Genomic DNA, 6,510 nt, shown 5'->3' with positions numbered 1-6,510 from the left:
AAGATATCTAGGATACAATAAATTTTAGAATGTTCTCTGGATTGCCATCTGATTGCTCCCTCCCTTTTAATTTGTAAATTGATTTAATCTGGGCTCTCAAGAGACAGAACGATTTTCTGAACCATCAGTGCAATTACCTATCAAAGTCTGAAATTGTTTGTAAAATGACATTGCTTAGAAGAGGCAATTCTTTTCAAAATTAAACAAGATCAGGATAACAATCATAACAATCATATAATGGTGCAATGTAAGGTTCATTACTTGTACCTTCTAGGGCAAAATGACATCAGGTAGAGTAGGTACAGAATTCACCATTTTTGTCTAAAAATAGAAACATTTTCTAGAGGAATAAATTATTTTTTCCTTATAGTAATTGTTAGGTAATAAAAAAAAAACCCAAAATATGAGAATTATAATTGCATTTAATACTTTTAAAAATCACAAGTTACTTAAAGGCTAGGAATAGTTACTATCAGTATTAATTATATGGCATAATGTCACTATCACATATGGATGTATATGCATTCTTTAGTTTCATCAGGAAACTTCATTTAATATTAGTGATCAGAGTGGGTGTGGTCGAGGTGCACACCCTGACGTCACCTCACCCTGCTGCTCCACCCACATCACCTGCTCCTGGCACTCGGCTAGCCCTGGCAGGCCAGGGTCCACCAGACCCGGACCAGCGTCCTGTACATTGACCGTCCTAGCCAGCCTGGATGTAGAAGTTAAGGAAGGGGACACAGAGACTCGGATGGCTACACATCTGACATATCAGCAAAGAATCATCTTTTCATTTGTGGCAGAAAACTAGGCAGAAGAAGTAAGTCTAGCAGAAAACATTGTTATTTCCTAAGAATACTGCAAGGATTAAAATACAGCTAAAGCCAAGTTCCTGATAGAGACCTTCAAGATGGCAGAGGAATAAGACGTGGAGATCACCCTCCTCCTCACAAATACATCAGAAATACATCTACATGTGGAACAACTCCTACAGAACACCTACTAAATGCTGGCAGAAGACCTCAGACCTCCCAAAAGGCAAGAAACTCCCCACATACCTGAATAGGGCAAAAGAAAAAAGAAAAAACAGAGACAAAAGAATAGGGACAGGACCAGAACCTCGGGGAGGGAGCTGTGAAGGAGGAAAAGTTTCCACACACTAGGAAGCCCCTTCACTGGCAGAGACAGGGGTGGGTGGGTGGGGGGGAAGCTTCACAGCCAAGGAGGAGAGCACAGCAATAGGGGGGCAGAGGGCAAAGCGGAGAGATTCCTGCACAGAGGATTGGTGCCGACCCGCACTCACCAGCCCGAGAGGCTTGTCTGCTCACCCGCTGGCCGGGATGGGTGGGGGCTGGGAGCTGAGGCTCCGGCTTTGGAGATCAGAGCCCAGGGAGAGGAGTGGGGTTGGCTGAGTGAACACAGCCAGAAGGGGGCTAATGCACCACAGCTAACCAGGAGGGAGTCCGGGAAAAAGTCTGGAACTGCCTATGAGGCAAGAGACCATTGTTTTTGGGTGCACAAAGAGAGGAGATTCAGAACACCACCTAAACGAGCTCCAGAGATGGGGCGCAAGCCGTGGCTAACAGCGTGGACACCAGAGATGGGCATGAAACGCTAAGGCTCCAACTTCAGCCACCAAGAAGCCTGTGTGCAAGCACAGGTCACTATCCACACCTCCCCTCCCCAGATCCTGTGCAGCCCGCCACTGCCAGGGTCCCGTGATCCAGGGACAACTTCCCCAGGAGAACACACGGCATGCCTCAGGCTGTTGCAACCTCACACCGGCCTCTGCCGCTGCAGACTTGCTCCGCATTCCAGACCCCTTGTACCCCTGGCCCTGACCGAGCCAAAGCCACCTAATCAGCTGCTACTTTAACCCCATCCTGTCTGAGTGAAGAACAGATGCTCTCAGGCAGCCTACACATAGAGGCGGGGCCAAATCCAAAGCTGAATCCCAGGAGATGTGCGAACAAAGAAGAGAAAGGGAAATTTCTCTCAGCAGCCTCAGGAGCAGCTGATTAAAGCTCCACAATCAACTTGATGTACCCTGCATCTGTGGAATACCTGAATAGACAACGAATCATCCCAAAATTGAGGCTGTGGACATTGGAGCAATGATATATATATATTTTTTTCCTTTTCCTCTTTTTGTGAGTGTGTATGTGTATGCTTCTTTGTGTGATTTTGTCTGTATAGTTTTGCTTTTACTATTTGTCCTAGGATTCGGTCAGTCCATTTTTTTGTTTGTTTGTTTGTTTTTGTATTGTTTTTAGTTCTTGCTATCATTGATGGATTTGTGTTTTGGTTTGGTTGCTCTCTTCTTTCTTTCTTTCTTTTTTTTATTACTTTTTATTTTTTTAATTTTTAATAATTATTTTTTATTTTAATAACTTTATTTTATTTTATTTTTTTCTTTCTTTCTTTCTTTTTTTCTCCCTTTTGTTCAGAGCTGTGTGGCTGACAGGGTCTTGGTGCTTCAGGCAGGTGTCAGGCATGTGCCTCTGAGGTGGGAGAGCCAAGTTCAGGACACTGGTCCACCAGAGACTTCTCGGCTCCATGTAATACCACACAGTGAAAGCTCTCCCAGAGATCTCCATCTCAATGCTAAGACCCAGTTCCACTAAAGCACCAACAAGCTACAGTGCTGAACACCCTATGCCAAACAACTAGCAAGACAGGAACACAACCCCATCCATTAGCAGAGAGGCTGCCTAAATTCATAATAAGGCCACAGACACCCCAAAACACACCACTGGACGCAGACATGCCCACCAGAAAGCCAAAATCCATACTCATCTATCAGAACACAGGCGCTAGTCCCCTCCACCAGGAAGCCTACACAACCCACTGAACCAACCTTAGCCACTGGGGGCAGACACCAAAAACAACAGGAACTATGAACCAGCAGCCTGCAAAAAGGACACCCCAAACACAGTAAGTTAAGCAAACTGAGAAGACAGAGGAACACACAGCAGATGAAGGAGCAAGATAAAAACCCACCAGACCAAACAAATGAAGAGGAAATAGGCAGTCTACCTGGAAAAGAATTCAAAGTAATGATAGTAAAGATGATACAAAATCTTAGAAATAGAATGGAGAAAACACAAGAAACATTTATCAAGGACCTAGAAGAACCAAAGAGCAAAAAACAATGATGAACAACACAATATATGAAATTAAAAATTCTCTAGAAGGAATCAATAGCAGAAAAACTGAGGCAGAAGAACAGATAAGTGACCTGGAAGATAAAATAGTGGAAATAACTACTGCAGAGCAGAATAAAGAAAAAAGACAGAAAAGAACTGAGGACAGTTTCAGAGACCTCTGGGACAACATAAATCACACCAACATTCAAATTATAGGGGTGTCAGAAGAAGAAAATAGAAAGGGACTGAGAAAATATTTGATGAGATTATAGTGGAAAACTTCCTTAATATGGGGAAGGAAATAGTTAATCAAGTCCAGAATTGCAGAGAGTCCCATACAGGATAAATCCAAGGAGAAACACGCTAAGACACATATTAATCAAACTATCAAAAATTAAATACAAAAAAAAATATTAAAAGCAGCAAGGGAAAAACAACAAATAACATACAAGGGAATCCCCATAAGGTTAAGAGCTGACCTTTCAGCAGAAACTCTGCAAGCCAGAAGGGAGTGGCAGGACATATTTAAAGCGATGAAAGGGAAGAAACTTCAACCAAGATTACTCTACCCAGCAATGATCTCATTCAGATTCGAGGGAGAAATTAAAACCTTTACAGACAAGCAAAAGCTAAGAGAATTCAGCACCACCAAACCAGCTTTACAACAAATGTTAAAGGAACTACTCTACGCAGGAAACACAAGAGAAGGAAAAGACCTACAAAAACAAACCCACAGCTATTAAGAAAATGGTAATAGGAACATACATATCGATATTACCTTAAGTTTAAATGGACTAAATGCTCCCGCACAAGGACATAGACTGACTAAATGGATACAAAAACAAGACCGTATATTGCTGTCTAAAAGAGACCCACTTCAGACCTATGGACACATACAGACTGAAAGTGGGGATGGAAAAAGATATTTCATGCAAATGGAAATCAAAAGAAAGCTGGAGTAGCAATTCTCATATGAGACAAAATGGACTTTAAAATAAAGATTATTACAAGAGACAAAGAAGGACACTACATAACGATCAAAGGATCAATCCAAGAAGAAGATATAACAATTGTAAATATTCATGCACCCAACACAGGAGCACCTCAATACATAAGGCAAATGCTAACAGTGATAAAAGGGGAAATCGACAGTAACACAATCAAAGTAGGAGACTTTAACACCCTACTTTCACCAATGGACAGATCATCCAAAATGAATATAAATAAGGAAACACAAGCTTTAAATGACACATTAAAGAAGATGGACTCAATTGATATTTACAGGACATTCCATCCAAAAACAACAGAATAAACTTTCTTCTCAAGTGCTCACGGAACATTCTCCATGATAGATCATATCTTGGGTCACAAATCAAGCCTTGGTAAATTTAAGAAAATTGAAATCATATCAAGTATCTTTTCTGACCACAACACTATGAGACTAGATATCAATTACAGTCTGTAAAAATACAAACACATGGAGGCTAAATAATACACTACTTAATAGCCAAGAGATCACTGAAGAAACCAAAGAGGAAATCAAAAAATACCTAGAAACAAATGACAATGAAAACACGACGACCCAAAACCTATGGGATGCAGCAAAAGCAGTTCTAAGAGGGAAGTTTACAGCAATGCAATCCTATCTCAAGAAACAAGAAACATCTCAAATAAAAAACCTAACCTTACACCTAAAGCAATTAGAGAAAGAAGAACAAAAAAACTCCAAAGTTAACAGAAGGAAAGAAATCATAAAGATCAGATCAGAAATAAATGAAGAAAATATGAAAGAAACAATAGCCAAGATAAATAAAACTAAAAGCTGGTTCTTTGAGAAGATAAAAAAAATTGATAAACCATTAGCCAGACTCATCAAGAATAAAGAAGACTCAAATCAATAGAATTAGAAATGAAAAAGAAGTAACAACTGACTGCAGAAATATAAAGGATAATGAGAGATTACTACAAGCAAATATATGCCAATAAAAGGGAGAACCTGGAAGAAATGGACAAATTCTTAGAAAAGCACAATCTTCCGAGATTGAACCAGGAAGGAATAGAAAATATAAATAGACCAATCACAAGCACTGAAATTGAGACTGTGATTAAAAATCTTCCAACAAACAAAAGCCAAGGACCAGATGGCTTCACAGGCGAATTCTATCAAACATTTAGAGAAGAGCTAACACCTGTCCTTCTCAAACTCTTCCAAAATATAGCAGAGGGAGGAACACTCCCAAACTCTTTCTATGAGGCCACCATCACCCTGATATCTAAACAAGATAAAGGTGTCACAAAGAAAGAAATCTACAGGTCAATATCACTCATGAACATAGATGCAAAAATCCTCAACAAAATACTAGCAAACAGAATCCAACAGCACATTAAAAGGATCATACACCAGGATCAAGTGAGGTTTATACCAGGAATGCAAGGATTCTTCAATATACATAAATCAATCAAACTGATACACCATATTAACACACTGAAAGATAAAAACCATATGACCATCTCAATAGATGCAGAAAAAGCTTTCGACAAAATTCCACACCTACTTATGATAAAAACCCTCCAGAAAGTAGGCATAGAGGGAACTTACCTCAACATAATAAAGGCCATATATGAGAAACCCACAGCCAATACCATTCTCAATGGTGGAAAAATAAAACCATTTCCACTAATATCAGGAACAAGACAAGGTTGCCCACTCTCACCACTATTATTCAACATAGTTTTGGAAGTCTTAGCTACAGCAATCAAAGAAGAAAAAGAAATAAAAGGAATCCAAATTGGAAAAGAAGAAGTAAAGCTGTCACTGTTTGCAGATGACATGATATTATACATAGAGAATCCTAACGACACTACCAGAAAACTACTAGAGCTAATCATTGAATTTGGTAAAGTAGCAGGATACAAAATTAATGCACAGAAATCTCTTGCATTCCTATACACTAATGATGAAAAATCTGAAAGAGAAATTAAGGAAACACTCCCATTTACCATTGCAACAAAAAGAATAAAATACCTAGGAATAAACTTACCTAAGGAGACAAAAGACCTGTATGCAGTAAACTATAAGATACTGATGAATGAAATTAAAGATGACACAGACAGATGGAGAGATATACCATGTTCTTGGATTGGAAGAATCAACATTGTGAAAATGACTGTACTACCCAAAGCAATCTACAGATTCAGTGCAATCCCTATCAGACTACCAATGTCATTTTTCACAGAGCTAGAACAAAAAAATTCACAATTTGTATGGAAACACAAAAGTCCCTGAATAGCCAAAGCAATCTTGAGAAAGAAAAACGGAGTTGGAGGAATCAGGCTCCCTGACTTCAACCTATGGTACTGG

Source organism: Eschrichtius robustus, chromosome 17, assembly GCF_028021215.1.
Source record: "Eschrichtius robustus isolate mEscRob2 chromosome 17, mEscRob2.pri, whole genome shotgun sequence".
Taxonomy (NCBI): Eukaryota; Metazoa; Chordata; class Mammalia; order Artiodactyla; family Eschrichtiidae; genus Eschrichtius; species Eschrichtius robustus.
The sequence above is the reverse complement of the archived record's forward strand: the minus strand, read 5'-3'. Positions refer to the sequence as shown.